The sequence below is a fragment of the Triturus cristatus genome, chromosome 1_1 (assembly GCF_964204655.1).
Source record: "Triturus cristatus chromosome 1_1, aTriCri1.1, whole genome shotgun sequence".
Taxonomy (NCBI): domain Eukaryota; kingdom Metazoa; phylum Chordata; class Amphibia; order Caudata; family Salamandridae; genus Triturus; species Triturus cristatus.
Window position 1 is genome coordinate 176,485,153 of NC_140579.1, and position 24,143 is coordinate 176,509,295.

Below are 24,143 nucleotides of genomic sequence, written 5' to 3' on the forward strand. Positions count from 1 at the left end.
TCGCCTCAGGCTGCGGCTCGGCCCGGATTTGCAGGGGCCAGGGCAGGCACTGCTCACAACCGGTTCCATAGCGCCTTCTAGCTGCTCTTCGAAGTAGGTAACGGTAAAGCCGTAGAGCCCGTTCCACCAGTTGCAGTATATTCCACGTTCCAGGGCCTGGTGGTAAAAGCCACATCTTTCTCCCCGCCCTCTGCGTACTGCTGCCTATAATGCTTTTTAACTCTTGTTTCTTTTTTGAACTTGTTTTGTATTGTTTCCGTGTTGCTACTTCAACCCTCCTACCCATCCCTTCACTGCTGCCCCTGTACTCCCTGCTGTCTCTACACCACATCCCACATCCTCCCCGCACTTGCTTGTTATTACCATGTCGCCCGCTTCAAGGGCCACAATGCGTGCAATGTTTGAGTATGGGAGCCATGCTTTCTTTCACTTTGAGCAGTTACGTACACCCGAAACCTCAGGCACAGTTCTCACATGATTGACGATCTTTTCGGCACAATCACGTTCCCACACCAAACCAGAACAAACTCTGAAGCTTGTTTTTACACAACCAAATGTGACTTATGCGCCTCGGGACTTTGTCTGCAATGTCACCTCAGGCGGGTGCCATGCTATACGTTTCAGCACAGCGCCCGTAAAGGGTCTTATTTATTTTATTTATTTAATGCGTTTTTATATAGCGCGGACTTTACCCGAAGGTGTCAGAGCGCTTCACAATAGGAGCAGTAATGATACATAAGGAGAAAAATTACAAGTGAGCATGTTACAAAATCAAACGTTACGTTACATAAGGCAATAGGGTCCTCATTTCTAAATGCTGTGGCGATGGGTGGGTGTATTATTACCACTAAGAATATGTCGTAACAACCAGAGTTACCGACTTTGGCCCTGGAGTACTAGGTTCGAGTCTCGGCGTCGGCTCCACATAATGTGATTTAAAAAAAAAAAACATTTTATTTACTCGTGCCTACAAAAACATGAATGTTTCCATTGTGTACTAAAGCTGGTACTCACCTAAAGCGCTCCGATATCTTTAGGTCTAATTCTCACTATATAAAACTGCAAAATGTATGGCGTCATTAACAAGCTGCCTGACTTTAATGGGGGAGGTGGGCTGTTTTGCCTTGCATATGCGCACTCTAAACTTCACCTTTGACGTCGCCTAGTGTTTCCTGTGTGTTACAGCTGGAGGCAGGGTCGGAAATGTTGCTAGGGCTGGCATGTTCTATGCTTTTGTAGTCATTGGTACACAAGGATCTCCTGATTGAAAAATAAGTGACAGGCTGGGCTGGCAGTAGGAGTACAGTGCGGAGGCAAGATCGGAACAAAAGGCAAAGCTCAATATTAACACTAATATCAAAGAACATAAGCAATGCCCTGCATCATCTGATATACCAAACTAAACAGTAAAAGCATCGCACTCAGCGATTTTTTTATTTTGATAAAAAACATGTTATGTGCCTTAAATGTTGTGCATTGAATCAACAATATCAAAAACACACAATGCACAAATGCAGTCTTAACCCCAGTGTACACAATCTAAATCCCGTTACAAAACTGGAGGATCGCTTTGAGCCACAATGGTTTTTTTAATTGGTCAGTGAATATTTAGCTCCAGGGTCTGTCAGTTCGCAATGACGATCACCTCACACTCAATGCTGGTCCACTAGCGGTATCTGTGAAATGCACTGAACTGCATAAAACATTTTGAATTGTGACACGAAGAAAGTAGTTGAAGTATAATCCGCATGCCTTCAAAATAAATGTCAACTGAGAACTATGTTGTCAGTGAGGTAATCTGGAAAATACAAGTTTAAAAAAAAGGAAAAAAAACACGTTTCTTTACCCTTCAGCAGTAAAAGTTGACAACACATTAAGGGATCTTGACAATGTTGAATGTGTTTTGTTTTGAACTGTTTTGGGTGATTAGTCTGCATATTACAAAGAAGCTAGCGAAGGCAACTATAATGTCTCCAACAGCTGCAGAGCTGCAATTTTGTTTATCTTCCTTCTGTAACCCCCCCTCCCCTAACCTCCAGAGCAATATCAAAAACAGGAGGAAGCAGCCATAAACTTTATAAATTTTTTATTTATAATGCATCTGACTTTGAAACCAGTTCCAAATTCAGGCCTGTAGTAGTGGGTTACAAATGCAGTGACCCCCAGATCAGGGTTTGCATTTCACCCACTGGTACCTTTATTCCCAGCCCTTTGCAAGCCAATGTCTCCTATCACCCTGACTGTGTTCTTGGAGTGAGGCAGCAAGAAGCAAGGACATCCAGTAAACAAAAATACTTATTAAAAGGCATTTGCAATGCAATAGGTCTCGCATTTGCGAGAGTTTGGGGTATTGGCATTGTAAATGACAATTCCTTTTATTTATGTGTTGGTTTTTTAAAAGAGATAAATAAAAGGCATTGTTTTTTGCAATGCTAATTGCTTAAACTCTCGCAAATGCAAGACCTATTGCATTGCAAGCATTGGCATAGCCAATAGGTCTCGCCTTTGGGACCTTATAAGTGCTTAGCCATGCAACAGTTGATGTTGTTGCATCAAGGATATTGTGCTGCATAACTAAATACTTATAAGGTCCCAAAAGCGAGACCTATTGGCTATGCCAATGCTTGTTCAATATCTAGTGGTTTAAAAGAAAAATCTAGGTGGTCTCCGAATCTTACCAGTGGTAATAATATTAAGATTTTCCACACTTTGATTATTAATGACCTGGATAAAATTGCTGAGAATACTATATCTTCAAGTAGATATCATTATGATAACTTAACGGTGCAAGAAAGACAAGCACTTAGATCTTTAGCTGATGATCCTGATTTAATTATAAGGAAAGCAGACAAAGGGGGCAATCTGGTGGTTATGAACAAAATAGATTATGAACAAGAGATCTATTCACAATTAGACAACGAACAATGCTACCAGAGGATTCCACATAACCCCATGTTCTCTCTTATTACTAAGATTAATGGGTTACTTAAACACTGGCATGATAATCATCTCCTAGATGAAGATGAATTTTTATATTTGAAGATTGATTGTCCTCGTCACCCCTGTTTGTACACACTGCCAAAAATTCACAAGGACCTCCCTTTCCCACCAGGGAGGCCTATTGTGTCAGGTATAGGGGGACCCACTGAGCATTTGTCTCAGTTTGTCGATTTATTTCTGCAGCCACTGGTCATTAATTTGCCCTCCTATATCAAGGATACCAGGCATATTTTGAGCACATTGGGAGACATAAGTTGGGAAACTGGTATGATGCTAGTGACACTGGATGTAGTGTCGCTTTACACAAGCATACCCAATGATTTGGGTTTACAAGCTGTTCAACATTTTCTGTCTAAAAGACCAGCGAGTCTTTGGGAGCACACCCAAATGTTACTTACCATGACCAAAACGATTCTTGATAACAATTTTTTTCTTTTTAAACAAGAGTGGTTTAAGCAAACTCAAGGAGTGGCCATGGGTTCGAAATTTTCGCCAGCATATGCTAATTTATATATGGGCTGGTTCGAAGAAAAAGTAATTTGGGGTGCATCAGGCAGTAAATGGCAAGACCATATTCTATTCTGGGGGCGATACATTGACGATTGCCTTATGATTTGGACTGGCACTGAACTATTGTTACATGAATTTATTGAATATCTGAATTGTAATGCTTTGAATATCAAGTTTACTTCGTGTTCGAGCTTGTCACACATTGTATTTCTAGATGTGGAATTGTATATCAGAGGTACTCAAATACATAGCAAAATGTATCGCAAACCAACGTCATGTAACTCCATTCTGCATGCTGACAGTGCACATCCCCGGCATCAGATTAGGGCAATACCATTTGGGGAAATGATGAGAGCTCACCGCAATTGTAGTGAAGATGCAGAGTTTTTTAAATGTATTGATGACATGGGCAAAAGATTTTCCCAAAGAGGTTATTCAAATGAAGATATTGGATCAGCCAAACGTAGGGTATTTAACATTAAACGCCAATCTACACTTAAGCCTAGCGTGGTTACTAGCTCACAAACTACGCCGATACGAATGGTGACTGATTATACTCCATTGAGCCTGAGTCTACGTAAAAGCCTGAATAAACATTGGCATGTTTTACAAGCCGATAGGACTTTACAAGAGTTCTTAACTGATAGACCACAAATTAAATTTCGTAGGGGTAGGACTCTTAGTTCTATTTTAAGTCCTAGTTACCCCTTAGACAAAAAGCAAGAAACGTGGTTGGACAAATTCAGTAAAGGTTTTTTCAAATATGGACATTGTAGCATGTGTAAACATGCTCAAGACAAAACTTTACAGTTCCAGAACAAGGATGGTCATGTTTATAGAATTTTGTCTAATATTACGTGTAGCACCAAATACGTGATATATGCTATTGCATGTAAATGTGACAAGATTTATATAGGTAGCACCATCAGAGCTCTAAAGGACCGTGTAAGTGAACACATGAGAGCTATAAAAAAACTGTGATATGAGATATCCTATAGCTGAACATGTTTATGAGTGTAAGGCACAGGGTCTGACGAAATCTTTTCGATTTTATAGTATTGAGCATGTGAAGCTTGACCCACGTGGTGGTAACAGAGAGTTGAAATTGCGCAGATGTGAGGCACGATGGATTATGCGTATGAAGGCTGTAGAATTTGGTCTTAATTATGATTGGGAATTACAGTACTTTTTAGGGGACTGATATTTTTGACATCTTTGTCATCCTCTGTTGAGTCTGATATGTTGGCCATCTGTATACACTGTATATGGGTACAGTCTCCTATAATAAGACTCAGCATAATTTGGGGCTAATATTGGATCTGCATGCGGAGTTTCATGATGGTATAACAACTTTTTAAGTCTATCCGCAATATATTTATAATGATTATGAAGTTCGGCTCTGACATTTCTGTAACTTTGCATTTACTAATTAGTCACACATGGGCAAATTATTTCAGACATCTTTTATCTATTAGACTGTCAATAACATCTAATATGTTGCTTGGAGTTTTATTACTCCCATTAATTTCTCTATATTTAGCAATTTATAATTGGGAGAATGAATATCAGTTTTATTTACTTGGGTATGGCTCATCATACCTGTCATTTAATCACAATAAATGTGACACGGATATTCCGGCCAAAATTAGTTGGATATGGAATGATAAGCTCGGCGCTCTTCGAGCCGGTTGATATGATGTGAATGTAGCGCTAGATAATCCACTTGGATACTTGTTGATAAATTATTAGTTTATCCTTTTGGGGTGTACTAGGAATATTGCACGGTGGGATAATTATATCCAAGAAATAATATAATATGATGGAGTTATACATTAGCTTTATGAACAGTGCTTGGGCTTCAGTGCCGATTTAACGGATATTACACAATTTAACTATAGCGCCCAATTTTTTGTTTTTGATCTCACTATACGTTTTAAACATGGCGCCTAATATGTAAATTGGTTGTTAGTCACCCTTTCTATTACTATTCTTCCTTCACTAATACGGAAGTATTTGTCGGCAGCAGCGCCTGGTTCCTGTACTCGGGATCACAGTAGCCGGTTTTCAGGTGAGCGGTCTGGGCTTATGGCGCGAGTATTTAATTTTGGATCTTATGTAGCAACAGATTAGATCATCGTTAATTTAGGAATTCTTATTCGTAGGTCACTTACTGATTTGACGACTATTATAAAGGACTCGTTGGCAATCAGATACTTCTTAACAAATATTGTGGACATAAATTAGGGTAAGTCGGTGGTACTTCTCTGTAACATTTGATTTGGTGCGTTCTCTTTATTTTAGTGTTACAAATCCTGTATATTGTTGTTTTAGGTGCTCACACTAAGGCCCTTTTCACGCTTGGATGGCCTATCAATGATTTTGCTGCTTTTCGTTTTCGGAATTTGGGACTTGTGATTATTATCAAGTTTGAGTTATATGTAGCATGAGACTCACATGGGTCGGTGAGTAGATTATTCAGTGGTATATTTTTTATGCTGTCACTATTATATAATTTTGTTCTTCATAATTATTATTATGTTTTAGGATTTGGACTATTAATGTTTTATATTGACGTTTTAGCATCACACAGACAACGTTAATTTCACATTTGCCTGTTACTGTACCGTCTATCCCTTCTGTTTTGAGTCCAAAAAACTGTGGGATCTATTTTCTGTTCGATATTTTTTACCGCCATTATTCTATACATGTGTTATTTGTGTTACTTCCAGCCCTGAGGAAGTCGTATGGGTTAATCCCTTCCAAACGACGAAACGCGTTGGGGAGTGGAAGAATCTTGCAAATAAAGAAAGAAGAACTGAAGTTTTTGCTGGATTTGATTTATTGGAATATTTACTTATCTTGTAGCGTGTGCATCAACTTTATTTTCTTGTTTCTATCAATCTTTGATTGAGCATATTGGGATCTTGGGTGTTGTTCCCATTGTTGTTGGCACCGCTGTGATTTTGGCTCTTATATTTCTGATATTGTGTGATATTGTTGGTAGCGCCACATAGCCTTTTACACCCTAAAGACTTTTTATAATAGGCCATATGATAAAACATTTTTGACTGGTGCCACCTCATGTTTTTGGTGGTAGGTTAAGGCAGTTCTTGCTCTAAACACCTTTTACTAACATATTATGAAAACACTATTCAAAAAGTTGTAACGCCTTACAAGAACGTTTGAGCGCAGTGGTTGTTTGGCCATTTGTTGTGGTGGTCAAGTGTCCTGTTCTTTGTGCACCTGTGTTTTTGTGCTCTATTACAATGTATGATTTTGTTTTATTGAACCGCGTTTGTTGTGTTGTATTTTGTTTTGACTGTTGTGTTTGGCCCAGTTATGTTTTGATTGTGTTCCTATATTGCTTTGTGTAAGTTATTGCTTTATGTTTACTTGTTTACTTTAGCTATGTCAAAAATACTGCAATACTTCCAGGAAAATATAAGCGCATGGATGTTACTTGCACATGCAATTATTACCACTGTTTAACTTAGACCCCACAAAATAGTGCGGCATTGGTTTGCAAATTTTGTGGCACAAAAAAGGACACATAATTGTACCACATAATTACACATCACATAATTACACTCTACTCAATGCAATATAAATACACTCCACATAATACCACTCAGTGCCACATCACTACACACCACATATTTACTCTCTACTCAATACAACATAAATACACTCAACATAATACCATTCAGTACCACATAATTACACATCACATAATTACACTCTATTCAATGAAACATAAATAGACTCCACATATTATCAATGTGCCACATAATTACATGCCACATAATTACACTCTACTCAAATCAACATAAATACACTCCATATAATACCACTCAGTGCCACATAATTACACGCCACATATTTACACTCTACTCAATGCAATATAAATACACTCAACATAATACCACTCAGTACCACATAATTACATGTCACATAATTACACTTTATTCAATGCTACATAAATACACTCCACATAATACTACTGTGCCACATAATTACACGCCACATAATTACATTCTACTCAATGCAACATAAATACACTCCACAAAATACCACTCAGTGCGACATAGTTACATGCCACATAATTACACTCTACTCAATGCAACATAAATACACTCCACATACCACTCAGTACCACAAAATTACATGCCACATAATTAATCTCTACTCAATGCAACATAAATACACTCAGTGCCACATAATTACACGGCGCATAATTATGCCCTACTCAATGCAACATAAATACACTCCACATAATACCACTCAGTGCCACATAATTATATGCCACATGATTACACTGCACTCAATGCAACATGCACTCCACATACCAATCAGTGCCACATAATTACACGCTACATAATTACATTCTACTAAATGCAACATAAATACATTTCACATACCACTCAGTGCCACATAATTACATGCCACATAATTACACTCTACTCAATGCAACAAATACATGCCACAAAATACCACTCAGTGTGACATAATTACATGTCACATAATTACACTCTACTCAATGCAACATAAATACACTCCACTTAATACCACTCAGTGCAACATAATTACACGCCACATAATTACACTCTACTTAATGCAACATAAATACACTCCATATAATACCACTCAGTGCCACATAATTACACGCTACATATTTACACTACTTCATGCAACATAAATACACTCAACATAATACCACTCAGTACCACATAATTACACGTCACATAATTACACTCTATTCAATGCAACATAAATACACTCCACAAAATACCACTCAGTGCGACATAGTTACACGCCACATAATTACACTCTACTCCAGAGGTCTTCAAACTTTTGGAGGTTGACCCCCCCCCCAGCTGATTTTTTTTTAGATGTTGGGCCCCCCACCACCTGCCAGAAATTTCTGGAATCGACCCCCATGCGCATATTCCGGGCATATCCAGCAAATAATTTCAATACAATAAGAGTGTTTAGTAAACGGTAGGTTTGTGAGTGGGTGTGGTGAAATGACAGAGGCTTATTACACAGCTCAAAACACCATTTTCCAAGATAAAATGTGCGCAAATTGTTTTTACTAGGATGCTTTGTTTTACACATGACATAGATTGATAACACCACCAACATTAATGTGAGAGGTGTGCCTGTTTTTCAGAGACGGTCAATCTGTGAATGGATTTTTGCTACTGCCATCCTCAGGTTGTGCTCCACGTCCAGTCTTGAACGGTACTTAGTCTTTAATACCGCAAGTGCTGAGAACCCAATCTCACATAAATAGGACGAGCTGAAAGGCAAGAGAATATTGATAGCAGTTTCTCCCAAAGCTGAATATTCTGCAGACATTTTCAGCCAAGACAGGGACTGTAAGGGAGACAGTGTTGTCAGATTTTTCGAGCACTCCCTAGCTCAGAGCTGGTACACGAGAAAGAAATCTTCTCTAGAAATCATTAACAAATGTTTTAGGCAGCATTATAATGGGATAATTGCCCACCAACTAGTTATGGATCCGAAGACAGTTGAAATTCCACAGAGAGGGCGCTGAACGAACACCTAATTGAGAATTCCTTAGTGGTATGATAAGTTGCTTGCCTGAAGTAGTGGGGTTTTAGGACACGTCTGGCTTATTTTAAAAAAAATAGAACTAATAATAAATTAATGATGTTGTCTATTTTACTTCAGAGTAATGTTGTCTGACAGATTTTGTGATGGCATGGACATGTTAGGGATTTTGGGTGCCCTGGGCCAAAACTATTTTGGGGGCCCCTGTTCCGTACAGCTTTGAGTTTAAATGATTTACTTTCAGCTCTGCCATACCCTCTTTAGCCAGGCTACTAATGGTGTACAGACACTATGGTCAAAATTCTAAAAGCGTTTACATCTAATATTCAGAGATAGTGATGTGTTTTCACTGTTGTAACAAAGCAGCAGCCCACTATTTTTGCAGTGAATATTATCTGTGATATCTTCCAATTTCTCATATATGAGGACCCGCTTGGATCTAACTTTTTTATGGTTAACTTTTTTATGATTGTTGCATGAAACAAACACATTTCTCTGCAAATAGTAATAGACTCGCTCACATCAATCACATTAAAAAGAAATTAAACAAAACGGTATTTGCAAGGATCTGTTGAGGCATTATTCCAGGCCATGAGGGCAAAAACAGAACTGTCTCTGTCAAGGGGTCCCTAGAAGGCTGAATTGCAGTGCATTTAGATGTCTCCTTTTGTAATTTAGGACGAAAACCTTGATGGGGCAGGACATGCCCATACTTGTGTACAGGGGTGAGTGAGGTGACCATATGAATTTGGGTGCGCATTTTAGTGCAGAGTGGGATGAATGAATCTATGTTTAGGGGTAGGCTTATTTGAGTGAGATTGCAGATTAAGCAGTGAGGGGGACAGGTGTGTGAAGTATCACATGAGTGCAGGTTGAGTAGTGTGCTCATGTGACTGCAGGGGGAGGTACAGGCTGAACAGCGCCATTGCATTGTGAGTGCAGAGTGATCACATGGAGTGGAGGGTAAATGGGTGAATGGTGTGAGTGCATGTTGATCAGTGTGAGCGCATTGTGATCGCTGTGAGTGCAGAGTGATCACTGGGAGTGGAGGGTAAGTGGGTGAATGGTGTGAGTGTATCGGATCAGTGTGCGCGCAGGGTGAGGGTGAAAGTGAAGAGCGAGAATGAGGAGCGAGTTGTTTGAATGCAAGGTGCAATCCCAGACACTTGAAGTAACTCAGCATGTTATTGACCGCAGCGTAGGGTTTCAAATGTATTAAACTATTGCTATTATGGCAGTAACCAGGGATCAGGGTGGAGGAAAGGAATAGTGTGCTGATCCCTCAACAAACTTCCAGTCTTATGATTAGGGTAGCCAGCTCATTATTTTGATGTCACAGACGGTATACAAATAAAAGCAGTCACCTAAAGCTGTATTTTCAGCACTTGTCTATGCATACTTTGAACAGCAAATATAAATAGAAAGAACTTTTAATTGTTTTCTAGAGCTGCCTGAATGATCCATGACTGATAATATTAGGGAACAAAGACAGAAAAATCACATTGCAAATAAATACATACTTCTTTATTTATAACCATATTTAGTGTCAAGACAAGCAATTTGCAGGCTTTTTAAACAATACATGGCTGGCTGGCATTTTGCGTGCCTGCCTGTGTAATTTTAAAAGAAACTTTCAGGGACGTTTTAAAGATTTTGGGGGCCCTGGGCCAAATGTATTTTGGGGGCCTCTGTTCAGACCAGCTTTGATTTTATGATCCAATCTCAGCTCGTTCATGCCTTCTTTGGTTAAATACTAAATGTGTGTACATCTGATATTCAGGGATAGTGATGTGTGTTTTCAGTATGTAACACAACAGCAGTTCACTAATATTACCGCAAATAATCTCTGTGACACCCTCCCATTTCTCATATGCGAGGTCCTGTATTGATCTAAAATAAACTTTTTATATGGATGTTGCATGACGCATAAACACATTTTGTCTGCAAAATGTCTGTAATAGACTCTTACACATTAAAAATGAATGACAGGAAAACGCTATTTACAACATTGTGTTTAAAAAAATGTCAAGGTCATGAGGGCAAGACACTCTAGAACAGAGCTGGTTCTTTCAGCCCCCCCCCCCCCCCCAACCCCCTTTTAAAGGCTGGGGCCCTGGGCCAGAGGCCACCTTGCCCATGCCTTAAAACGTCTCTGGAAACTTTGTCTCCTCTCTGGGAAGAGCTAACTCTCCCAGGAGGGGGTTGATTCATAGAGCTGAAATGCTTCAGCTGCAGTGGGAGGCAAGGGGTGTCCTCTGCTATGATATGAACGGGAAGGAACAGGACTGTCTGTTTGTTTGCTTTTGGTTTTAGCAGAGGAGACTTACTGCCTCCCACTGCAGCTGAATCATTTCAGCTCTATGAATTAACCCCCTCCTGGGAGAGTTAGCAAGACAAAAGCATGGGCACCTAGTGCCCCATCGATTTCCCCTCCCTCCCCCCTCCAACCATACCGGAGTTCTCCAAGAAGATTTGCGATGCAGGGAACGAAGGCAAGATTAGAGTGAAGTGCGCGCCCCCCCTGAGATAGCCCCACAGATTAAAGAACTCTGCTCTACTCAATTCAACATAAATACCCTCCACATACCACTCAGTAGCACATAATTACACTCTACTCAATACAACTTAAATACACTCCACATAATACCACTCAGTGCAACATAATTACATGCTATATAATTGCACTCTACTCAATGCAACATAAATACACTCCACATAAATGCACTCTATGCCACATACCACCAATCAACATAAATGCACTCCACACATGGCACTATTTCACTAAGCATAATTTCACTCAACACCACAGTTCCAGGCCACACAATTCAACTCCACACATTTCCAATACACACCACATAATTACACACCAAACAGCATATTTCAACTACACAATCCACAACATACCTCCAAACCACACCATATAGCGGCACCACCTGAGCACCGAACATCACTCACCACCACCATTTTGCATCAGCGCACCACCTATGCATCACCTAAACATCACCTAAGCATCATGGCAGTCTGCCCTCGGAATCTGGCATCTGTTGATTCTCCCCTAGTGTCCGTCCACTGCACGTGTTCTAATTAAATTACTGTTTTCCAACCTCCACTTCCCCGCTATTTATTTCCCGCTCCCCATAACAAATAAAATTATAACAAACAAGCATGAGAACAGGCAGGAAGAAATTGCCAGCAGTGCAAGTATAAAAAACTAGAAGACATTTTTTGTGTTAAAATCTTTTTTTTAATCAGGTTGTTCAGTTGTATATAATGTCGTCTTGGTTTGTATATAGGTAATAAAAAATACTTAACACTTTTTATTATAACTTTTCAACATGATGCACAACAGCCACAATGCTCTACAACATAGCCAAAAATTGTGGCTAAACACATAAGGTCACAAAGGCGAGACCTATTGGTTATGCCAATGCTTGTTTGGATATATTATATATTTAGAGTTTGAAGGGGCGGGTACCCCACTCCTCTCTATATTAATTATTGCACCCTACGAGGTTCTCAGTGGTCTTATTGCTCTAATGTACTGTGCATGCACACGTTTCTACAATGTTTCTGAATACATCCCTAGTTTGTTTCCGGATATTTTATACTCATTCAAAATGGCTATTCACGGCGTACTGTCAGAACTATAGAGCATCGGCCTTTTCTAGTCTCCGAATCCTGTTGTTGGTTGACTTTGTAGGGGCGGGGATATTGACATCAGAGGCGGGACTTGAGCTCTCAATGGGAGGGGCTCAAATGTGCTCGTGCCTGAAAGTGTTGCTGAGGATTCTGAAATCGAATGTTTGAAGCATTGGAGCCGAGATAAAAGCTGCGCGCACTGCCTCGGGGGCTGCAGTATCTGGAGAAAACTTACCCAATTTGGGGAAAGACCTGAGGGTTTCGGGAGACCCCGTCCGTGGACAACCCAAGGGGCGCCCGTTACATCAGTTTGTGAGGAGCTGGTCGAACTGTCACACCACGGACGTCCTCACTGCAGCTCCTAGAATGTGCGGTTGAGCAGGAGAGGAGGCGACCTAGCATCTCGGAGCCTGCTGCCGGAGAGCGGAGACTCGGAGTAACCAGCCCCGACGAAGCCATGCACACAGAAGGTGAGGAGGAGGATTTAGACTCGGGGTCAAAGAAAGTATCTCTACTAAGGGACAAATAAAGGTCTAAATTAAGCAACCTTTCCAACAAAATGAATTGTTTGGAACCTTACCTTGGATTTGCAGTGTCGTCTTTCTGGTGTTGATAGCGACAACCGGTATTGGAGAAGGATATATATATATATACACATCCTACTGGCGGTCGCCAGTAGGTAGTTCTAGTTCGAACCTAGTTTCCACATGATTTTCCTATGGAAACTAGGTTCTAACTATAACTAAATACTGGCGACGGCCAGTAGGTTATATATACTTTTAAATATCAGGGTTTGCTATTTTCAAATTTAAGTCTCTGTATCCAACTGGGGAACACGAGAGCATGAGTCGTCCTTGCAAAGATTGAAACCAGCGATCTGCAGTTTGCGAAGGGTGGGGGCTCTCCACTGTCAACTACAGGCAGGGCGGGGTGGTCGTTCGCGTGTGTGGAGGGGGGGTTGATGCTGCCGCCGCCCCTAGATGTGGGGCTGACCTACTGCTGCTGTCTACAGCCAGCGGTGGGGGCAGCACTGGGCCTCTACCTACAGAGCCTATGTGGCCAAAGTAGTTGTTTGGGGGAGGGGGGTGCACCGTGACTCTGAAATATATGGGTGTCCTTTACTGTTACCTGCAGTCTTGGGGGTCTTTCACATCGCCTACAGACCGTGCAAGATGTATTTTCTCACTGAGACAATGGTGCCTATTTTTTTTTTGGGGGGGGGCACGGCACTAATTGCTACCTACATACACAGGGGGGTGGGGCGCTCAGCTTCTGGTTGCAAAAAGGAACAGGGTGCTAATCTCGCTACCCATAGAGCTAACGTAGGCCGCTATTGCAAACTGCAGACACGGGGAGGGGGGGAGGCTGTACTGCTTCTTCCTGGGGGGGGGGTCATCTGTTGTCCACCGATAGAAGAGAGCCCGTTGCTACCTCCAGCTCTAGGCGCGGGGGAGTGTACAGCTACCTCGGGATATGCGGATGGACGATCGATTGCTACAGCTAAAGGTGGAGTAGAGGTTATACTGGCGCCCACAGCTATGGGGGGTGGGATCTGTCCCTACCTACAAAGGTAAGGGGGGGTCTGCTCTGCCCCCCACCTTCCGTGGTGGGTAATGGCTTCAGCTGCTGCCCTCAGATATGGGGACAGACGGTGGCTCTATTGCTGTATCCAGAGGCGAGGTGGAGATTCTACTCTACTGCGACCCCCGGAGGTGGGGTTGGGATGGCAGGCAGGCGCATTATGTTGCTGCTTCCAGTGGTCGATTTCTGTCTCCAGAGGCGATAAGAGGTTCTATTGCTGCTTCAAGGGAAGGGGGGGGGGGCGGGGGTTGTTGCTGTCTTTAGAGGTGGGGATGGGGGCTCTTTCTTTTGCTGTCCCCAGCGGTTGGAGAAGGGCCTATTCCAGTCTCCAAGGGAGGTTCTACTGCTGTCTGCAGGATAGTGTTGGTAGTGAATGGGGGTGTCTATTTCTGTTTCCAGGGAAGAGGTGGGGGGAGGGGGGGGTATTGCTGTCTCCAGGATAGACCTGATGGAGGGGAGGGGATTGGCTTTCTGTCTCCAGGATAGTGGTGTGGTGAGGTCAATTGCTGTCTACAGGGTAGAGCTGGTAGCGTGGCGTGGTCTTTCTGTCTTCAGGGTAGAGGTGGTGCTGTGGTAGTGTAAGAGTCAATTGCTACCTCCAGCGATGGGGATGGAGCGCTTCTGCCGCCTCCAGTCATGGGTGACGGAAAGCGTCACTACACAGCCTGGTTTGGGGGTTTGAGTGGTTCTACTGCCACCTAGGAAGGCATTGGGGTGGGCACCACTGGTATTTACAGATGTGAGTGTAGGTCTTTACTGCCACTTCCCCAGCGGAAAGACCTCCTCTGCTGCCTACAGACAACCGGATACAATGCTTCCTACTGTGTGCAGTGGGGTGGACACTAATGAAAGCAGAGACGCAACTAGAGCCAAATTTCGGGGGGGGGGGGGGGCTGAATCTTTAAGCAATAGGCAGAGTGGAGCTGCAGGGGCTCTTAGAAGGGGTGAAAACAACAGCGAGGCCTCGTTAACATGCAAATGGGGGGGGGGGGGGCTGAAGCCCTGTGAGTCCAATGGGTGTTGTGCGCCTGAATGAAAGACATGTGACCTGGAGGAAGTGAGAGGAGGGCCAGGCGGTAATTGTGGGTCAGTTGTGAAAGCACTAAGAGGGTGAAGTGAAATGTTAAATTGTTGCTGAATGTGGACATATTGGAGGGATCTACCTGGGGGCGGGGGTTGGCTTATCAGCATCGGATGCCGTGAGACGGCCTCTTCTCCTTTGCAAGCTCAGAGGGGTATCCCCACTATAATGTAAGTAGAAGTAGCAGGGAAAGTAGCTTTTTTTTATTGCCCCCTCCCGCCTCCACTGATAGAAGGCATTGTGGGCTCTGGGGAAAGGGCTTCTGCCTACGGAGGTTAACAATAGTCTAACCAGCTCCCGACAGAGGAAATTTAACCGGGTCTATAAGGTACAATGTAAAGACCAGCTCTGGTGTATGAACTGCAGGGGAGGGGACAGGAGGTGAGGGGAAAGCCCCAGGGAGGAGGCGGGAGTAATTTAGCACAGAATGGCAGAGACCAGCATCCTCGTACATAAAACACAAATGCCAACCCTTGCCTCTGCTGCAGAGTCACCATTGGCTGGACAGACTACACGGGTCCCCATGTCTGTCTGTAGAGTATTTGCATGTGGTATTTGGTAGTCTCCTGGCCTGCACTATATGGTGTTGGGCATAGTATGCGCACAATGTGACATTCACCCTTCTCCATTTTGGACATTTTCTACTCCACTAAGCCGAAGGACTCTCAGAGTCAAAGCATGTTGTCTAGGGCGTAGCCTTTTATTCACATCAAACCAGGTAATTCTTCACAGACCAATAGGAGAAGACCATCCTGTTTGGATATATACATCATGCTTTAGCCGCATTAACCTGTCAAAGTAAATCAGGCACGACATTACTTGAACTTCAGTTTTGGCCGTACACTTTAGCAGCAACAACATGTTAAAAGCAGTAAGAAAATTAGGCACAACATTACACCTGCACTTGAGCTTGGCCTTACAATGGAACTTGACCGACTCATCCAGCCCGCCAAGCTCTCCACTTAGCTGCGCACATTGAGCTGGCAGGCCCCAACGCGCACAGCAAACAGTTGCATTACTTGCAATCCAGGGCACCGCATAACGCACCGGCCCACCGGGGTGCCTGAACACAGGCAGCCTCCCCAAAGTTCTACTCAGTCCATACGTTGCGGGTTAGGGCAGTAGAGTCCCGGACTACCGGCAGGTCAGTCCTCCTTTTCCGCCTACCCTCAGCATACGTGGATCCTACCCCCTCCAGGGGTCCATCCAGTCTCTGTACTTCTCTTGTTGTGCATCTCCCTTTTTTTTTGTTAACTGCCAGTGCTCCGCCACAGGGTGAGAAGCTACCCGGCGCACTCACCCGCCCCCCGGCGCTGACAGTGCTCCTTAATAGCCAACATAATAATGTTAACGAACTCATGCGCATTTCCTGAGAGATACACCCCTGTGCCAACTTGTACTTGTTGTGGCACCCGCCTGTATTTCTATAAGGAATTGGTTCAGTTCTACAGACTGAATGGGGAACGGCGTTAAATTGTATAGCTTGTTTAAGCCAACCATACAGAACCTGGCATGTTAAACATTTTATCCTAATGGCCGTAATGAAAATTAGGCAAGAGAATCTACAAGAACTTTGACTGGCTGTACACTAGACTGTGAATTTTTATTTGGAGTCCTACGGACCCGCTTACTTGCCCACATTGTTCCAGCCGACCCCAAGTACTACCAGAAATAGTTGACTTACTTAGAAACCTGGCCCCCCCTATTATTGGGGTGCTGTTGACACCGCTGAAATGCAATTGCTTGAAACGGAAACCCTAAATGCCACCCCTTTTTTGGCTAGTGAAAGCCGGACCAGAAACCCCCCCCCCCCCCCCCCCCTCCCCCCCTTGTCCAGGCTTTCGGTGCCACCAAAGTGGGCCCCTGGCCCTAAATATTCTAAACATGATAGACCAATAGGAGAAACTAAACTATTTCTCTGCGCCTGCAGCAACCTCAAAATTTCATTAAACACTCTTGTATATTTAATGATTATTCTACTACAAAGACCTACAGGCTACGCCTAGGCCCCCGCAAACCTCCTGTGCCACACTGCACGCCGCCGACCAAAAACCTTGCCCCCGCCGCGCCTCTGCAGCTTGCTGCAGGTCTGAGGGGACAAAGAGGCCGAATACTCCAGGGCGCAGCCTTGTATAACTCCCCCTTGCATTCCTGCGCGCTCTGATGACATCACCGCCACTCAATACACCACCCCTTCTTAGCCGACCCGTAGGGGGCTTCGTCACATGGCGCAACTAAGGGCGCCCCTCCCCTAGGCGCGGGGGGCGCCTGTGTATTCTCTGGACTGCACTATGGGATTATGTATTTCTTGGGGTTTTGGGTGTTCTCCTGTGTTGTGCTATGGGGTGTTAGGAATTCTCTTGGGCTGCATCTGGGGTGTTGAGTGTTCTCTGGGTCTGTGCCAGTGACTTAGCAAGTGTGGGGTTCATGTCCCAATGCAAGGTATGAATGCCCCCCCCCCCCCCCCCCCGCCATTGCTTGTTTACTACAATCCAGTCATAACGGAGATGCAGTGGGCCTCACTGGGCCCCTGGGCACAGTTGCACCTCGCCCCTGGAAATGCCGCTGCCCGCGTCCCAAGCAGTGGGACATCAGCAGGGCAGCACTCTAGTGGCCGCCCGTCGGAGCCTTCCCCCTTGCTGCCTCGCGCGCGAGGCTACGCCCACTAGGGTTATGACCCCCAATAGTGTGGAGCTGGAGGCGGGCCGTTGGGGGCGGGGGGGGGGCGCGGCTTGCCCCCTCTACTTAGGAGGCCCCCTCGCCCAGTTCCTCCTCTGTTCCCTGCGCGCCGCTCCAGCCTGGACACGCGTTATCCCGTTGGTCTGCAGCACCGCCGCCGCCATCGTCGCTGGGGTCGTCGTCGCGGTCGTCGTCAGCATCACTGGGTGCCGTTTTGTGCTGCTCTTGGGGGCCCGGGATTTCTTCCTTACGGTGAGTCCTCATTTTGCCCCTTCCGCCCCTCCTTCACCTCGTGTGCGGCAGCCAACCGGCCATTGCCTGGGTGACTTGCATGGAGGGGAGGGGGCGAGGCTCCCGTGTAGGGACCCCCCACGTCGGGTACATGTGTCGCGGTCTTGTGGGGACGCATACGGCACAGTTGAGGTCAGAGGCTTTGTAACGCGTTTTTCAGAATATGTACAATTTCCTGCGGTGGGGGCCCGGCACGAACCCTGTGTGCTGCTCGGCTCCGAAGGACACCATGTACAGAGGGCACTTCGTGCAGCGCCTGGAGTACGATGCCATGGTGAGCAGCGCCTTCAGTGTATTAAGCGAATCACCTGCGGTCAATTGGCAAGTACATTTTGAAATAGCTGTGCACCGGAAAAACCTTAAAATCGAGGATGGGCCTGCTCGCTCTGACGTGTTCTGTTGAGTGTCAGCTCTTGCTGCATCTGTACACAAGTGCAGCTGTTTGAAGTGGCACAGCTGCGACTCTGACGTGGTGTAGGGCTGATGTGAGGGCGTTCAACTTTATTCCGAGATGGATGTTTTGGGTTGCTTAAATTAATTTAGTCGGACTGAAGTAACTTTTGTTACTGTGCTGTTAAAAATTTAGGGGAATAAAAGAAGTACATTTTCTGCTATTCTCAATAGTCTGATTTCTTCTCTGCTACTCAGGAGTTAATTTCGCGATGTCTTCACCCCCATTTCACTGTGTCAACGGTGGTACATATATAATATCCCCAACAAAGCCGTTCGTGTTCTCCATCTCCACACAACCCATGAATAACTGTCCAGAGTGTTTTTTCCGTTGTTTACCGTTAAGTCGTGTAGCGTTTCTCAAGTTTACCAGGCAGGACATTTCAGACATACACGAATGTCGTAACATCCTTTGCTTAAATGATGCGTTTGTTTCCTTGTTAATGAGATATACATCTTTACAGATTGGCCACTTAAATATGAGTTATCCATCATAGTTAAAGTTAACAAGCGACTATTTGCCATAAGCAGTTGGGCTCTCAAATTCTGGGCTTTTAATGTAATCTACTGAATAAGCCATAAGGGGGCATTGCAGGAATGGAAGGCCAAGTGAGTTTGTAAGCACCCAGAAACTAACGTTTATGGGGATATATATATATATATATATACATAGCGGCGGGGTGATGCGCTTGGTGTGGTTGCGTGGCAGAGAGGGCCATGTGCGGTGGGCCATCGCGCCGAGTGCGTGCTTCTTGGGGGCGCCGGGTTTGGAGCGATATCTGGGAGAAAAACCTGCAGTAGAGGGGGTCCTTGTGTTTAGTGTGTGGCGACATTTTGGGTAGTCCTCAAACGGGCTCGGATGTAGAGCCTGCTCGGTGCATAAAAGGGCCGTCCACCATATGGGTTTTAAGTGCGGTTGCGGTGGGGTTTTCTGGTTACATTGCAACAGTTTAACGGCAGCCGCAGCGTTGCAGGGTAGTGGTCTTCTTGCGATCGATGCTCTAGTGGTTAAGGTTTCGTTATTGTCGTCGGTGCACTCTGGGGTCCGCGGCCGGTTTCAGGCACGGCCTGCTGGTGTGGCTTATGAGGGGGTGGCGGTAGCGGAGCGAGAGAGTTATTGGGCGGCATTGTGGTGCCCCTCCTCCCTAACATTCTCACGGGTTCCCCGCGGCTCGTCGCCGGACAGTGGTGGCTCAAGATTTCCGAGCGGCGCTAATGTGCAGTCCAACACGACTCTTGGAAAGGATGGCCGAGTGTGCGTTGGCACCGGGGTTCCTGCTCCGGCCCGCGCAGGCCTGAGGTTGCGGGTGCTGGTCTGCAGACCCGTGGGGGTTCTGTTGTGGCGGTGAGCGTCGCGGGGCTCGGGACAGTTCTAACAATGTGTCACGCGTAGTCTAAGTATTTGCCGGTAGCGTGCGCCGTGTGGCTCCCCCTCTCCCGTTCACGGTTGGCGTTCCTATAGTCCGGATGTTAAGTAGCGCTTGTTTCAGAATTTGGCAGCAGTGACCAATATTTCCTGACTTCTACAGTATAGGAGGCGCGGGACATTTCTAACAATGTGTCACGCGTAGTCTAAGTATTTACCGGTAGCGTGCGCCGTGTGGCTCCCCCTCTCCCGTTCTCGCTGGCGTTCCTATAGTCCAGATGTTAAGTAGCGCTTGTTTCAGAATTTGGCAGCAGTGACCAATATTTCCTGACTTCTACAGTATAGGAGGCGCGGGACATTTCTAACAATGTGTCACGCGTAGTCTAAGTATTTACCGGTAGCGTGCGCCGTGTGGCTCCCCCTCTCCCGTTCTCGCTGGCGTTCCTATAGTCCAGATGTTAAGTTGCCGGAATTTATTTCTATTATGTATAGCAACCTATATGATTCTAGTTTATGATTTAGGCCCCAGTTATGCGTCTTAACACGATAGCTTTCTATTTGCTTTCTCTCCTCGACTTCAATGCAGGTTTAATGGCCAACAACAGTCCCATTTGTTTCGTACATTTCAATGGATGTTTCTTTCTTGAACCTTCTGCGTTAACCCTTAGATGTGTGCCATCTTCCTACTCCTGGACTGAACTTTCTTTAGGAGAGTCCTTCCATTGGACTGTTACCCTTGCACTGCGGTCCCCCTCTACAGAGAAGTTTTCTTTCACATCCGGTGTTCCGTGCATAGGCATAATGGCCACCGGAGGGCATCGCATTTCCTTGTAAAAGCCTAGGCCAAGAGACCAGAAACACCTTCCCGTTTAGCAGTCAACAGGTGGGCAGAAAGACAACTTGCAGCAAAAGCCTAACACCCCGACCCCGTACATAAGTTATTGAGCAACAGGGGAGTTTACTGCTAGGGGGGTTCCCTTCTTCACAGCCATTGCCCCCGCCGTTTTCTGAGAGAAAACATATTTTAGTATGTCATGCACTGGATTGATTAGTCCGACTGAGGGTGATGGTGCTTGCACAAAATAAAGCCATGCTTAATTATTTCCTGCAGGTCATCTGCCAACTAAAACGTGTTAAAAGTGTCGACTTGTGCCCATGTTTTTCCTCAAATGAATACTATATGATCGTACTCAAAGACTGCACTCATCCTGTGAGAGACAATATCTGCCTGTAAACCAAAAAATTACTTTTGTGTGAAAGTATCATTTCTATTCAATTCAAATACATTTCATTGATTTAGACCTCTTCTGAGATCAACAATTTGAGAGGTCTTTTGACTTCGGTGTAGTTAGTTCAGAGTGTTAAGAGGCCTGCTGCAAAGAACGTGTGCCAAGTAGATAGCAGAGTGCAGTGCGTATGATGCAAATGGGCCAGCAGGTTACTGTGTTCAAAAGAGGCATCCTTTTGTGACTTGCAATGTAGATCTTAAAGCCCTAATAGTCAACAGCGAATTCAGTGCATCGGAGAGTGTGGTTATGAAGACTTGGTCACGGTAGAGGGGGACAGTGAGAGAATCTGGGGTGGAGGCGGCAACGAACATTGTTACACAGGGTGCTTTCGCCAGGTCGGCATCACCGCTCACCGCGTGAGTCCTACAACACTTGAGTCATTCCACCCACAACAAGCACAATGCGCAGCGGAGTGTGTTGATGCTGTTATGTTGTAACTATGTGGGGCGAATGATTGTTGGGGGCAATTATATTCCTCCTCGCCTATGAGTGTAAGTGCAAATGCGGCGATATGTCAAGCGCTCCTAGGCCTTCGGGCCCATGGCGCACTGGTTTCCTGTGCATTGTTTACTTATCCGCAGATTGGGGATCAGCCAATAATTGGGCTTGTTGGAGGTAGTGCCCCCCCTTTTTGTAGTAAATATAGGGACGCAATGGCTGCGATGAATATGTAATGTACCTGGGCTCATGCGTAGCGTTTCAATGCCTTGGCATCTACATACACGTTACATTTGTAGAATAGATAGGTAATTCACAATGTGCGTTAGATTAATGCTAGTGAGGGCGGAGCGATCAGGTTGTCCACGGGGCTGAATGCCATAGTCAGTGCCTGAGCAAGCTGGGTAGCCCTGCAGATTAGTTTTTTCCCCAGAGGCCACCATCACTATTCACACTATTGTCCCCAAGCTTTCCTTTGGTTCCTGGCTTCATGTTGAAAATGCATGGCTTTATATTTCTAATGTACTCTTTTGCGGCCCACTCGCCATTTGATTAGGGAAGTAGGCCCAGGCTGATTGTGATTAAGTTATTCACATGTGGTCAAAGATTGGTAAAGGTTGGATTTGAAATACACGGTTGTTGGATAGGCACCAGGGCCAGATGACATTCCAGTGCATTGTGTCCTGGGAACCAAGGATAGGGTCCAATTTTGTAAGCACTGGGAGCGGTAAATATTTGGTGTCACTCATGAGATGCACTGTGTTGGGGTGAATGATATCTGAGAGTTTTACTCCTGCGAAAAGGACATTGCCAAATAGGCAAGCCAATGGCACATCAAGGGGTCATGGTGCAAAATCTAGAAAGTCAATTTGTTAGGTAATCCACCAATACTGCTCTAACTTATACATTCAACGATGTTAATGTGTTGACGTGAAATGTTCACCTTGGCCACGTCACGACCCACAAGAATAAAACTACATGTGGCTTCCCCAGGGATCCTCTACAGGGACACTCTTTGGTGGAACAAGGTTTAGCGCACCAGGTCACTTATATTAGAACTCCCCACCTCCAGAGATTAGGTCCCGCACAGACCTCATGACTTCCCGCAAAGTCTTTAAAACATGGCTAGTTAGACAGGTACATGAGTAACATACCACCCTAACCGGTTTCAGAGTAGCGCCAGGGAACCAATTTGGTACGGTGCCCATCAAATTTGGTATAACATAACAAATGTTGGATTGGTTTTCATAATCTTTTAGGAGCAGAACATAATGTGTTTGTTGCACAAACTGAGAGATTCGAAAACAGAGCTGTGTAACCACACAGGATGTTTCACAAGGTGACAGCAAGCCGTACTGTTGGAATAAACAAATAACGAAAAAAGAATTTACATTATTTTGAAATTAATTGAATGGAAGTCAACAAGTTTAACGATATGTTGGACGGATAGTTATGGTTAAAGGTGAGATAAGGTTACATCGTTTAACAAAAGCAATTCTAAATTGCAGTGCAAGTTGTAGCAGTCGATAACATCAAATAACATTATATAACGATCAGTACACAAACGGTAAAATTTTCAGTGCCTCTTAAAAGACTTTGCACATATGTTCCCGATTGTTGTGGTTAGCATTAGGTTTTGAATTGGGGAAGGAGGTGCCGAGCCAATTCACGTATTAAAACTGATTGATTGCTACAAATATTGGTTCAAATTATGCGGGAAAAAAAAAAAAAAAAAAAAAAAAAAGTTGAGACAACCAAGTTAAGTTTCAGTGCAAGGCCACATTTGATGGGGCAACTCCAGGCGGAAAGCATTAAGCCAGACAGCCCTGGGAATTAGGCAGGCGTACGATTAGCTAAGATTCTGTTCAAACTGAGGGAGAGCATATCGACCACAAAATAATTGTGGAACCAGAAAAAGCTTTACAAAGCAATGCTGTAGATTTCCGGTAGAATGCAGTATGGATAGGCTTCAGGGTTAAGGCCATGACCTTTCTGGAAGGGGCATTCTTCTTCGACCTGTGTCGAACTGGGAAAGGAAGTAAGGAGGGCTGGATAACTCTTTATTCTACCTGCGTTGGGGTTGTCAGTGTCGTGAACTACTAAATCTCACTGAACTGGAGGTGTGGCCGGGTTTCTACACGAGCAGAAGTTTGGGAGTGCAAGCCTCCACCTAGGGGGTGGCTGGCTGAATCTGATGAACTACTTCAAACGGTTCACAGCACCGCACGTGGGAGAGTGTCAATGA

At 44.6% G+C, this 24,143-nt stretch overlaps 1 protein-coding gene across 1 annotated transcript in view; it reads left to right on the forward strand.

The window, feature by feature from the left end:
• Positions 1-12,873: 12,873 nt before the first annotated feature.
• Positions 12,874-24,143, forward strand: part of CDK5R1 (cyclin dependent kinase 5 regulatory subunit 1) — a 102,227-nt gene continuing 90,957 nt past the window's right edge. The window contains exon 1 of the mRNA XM_085624097.1: positions 12,874-13,193. The gene's annotated coding sequence lies outside the window, so the exon portion shown is untranslated. The remainder of the gene's footprint in view (positions 13,194-24,143) is intronic.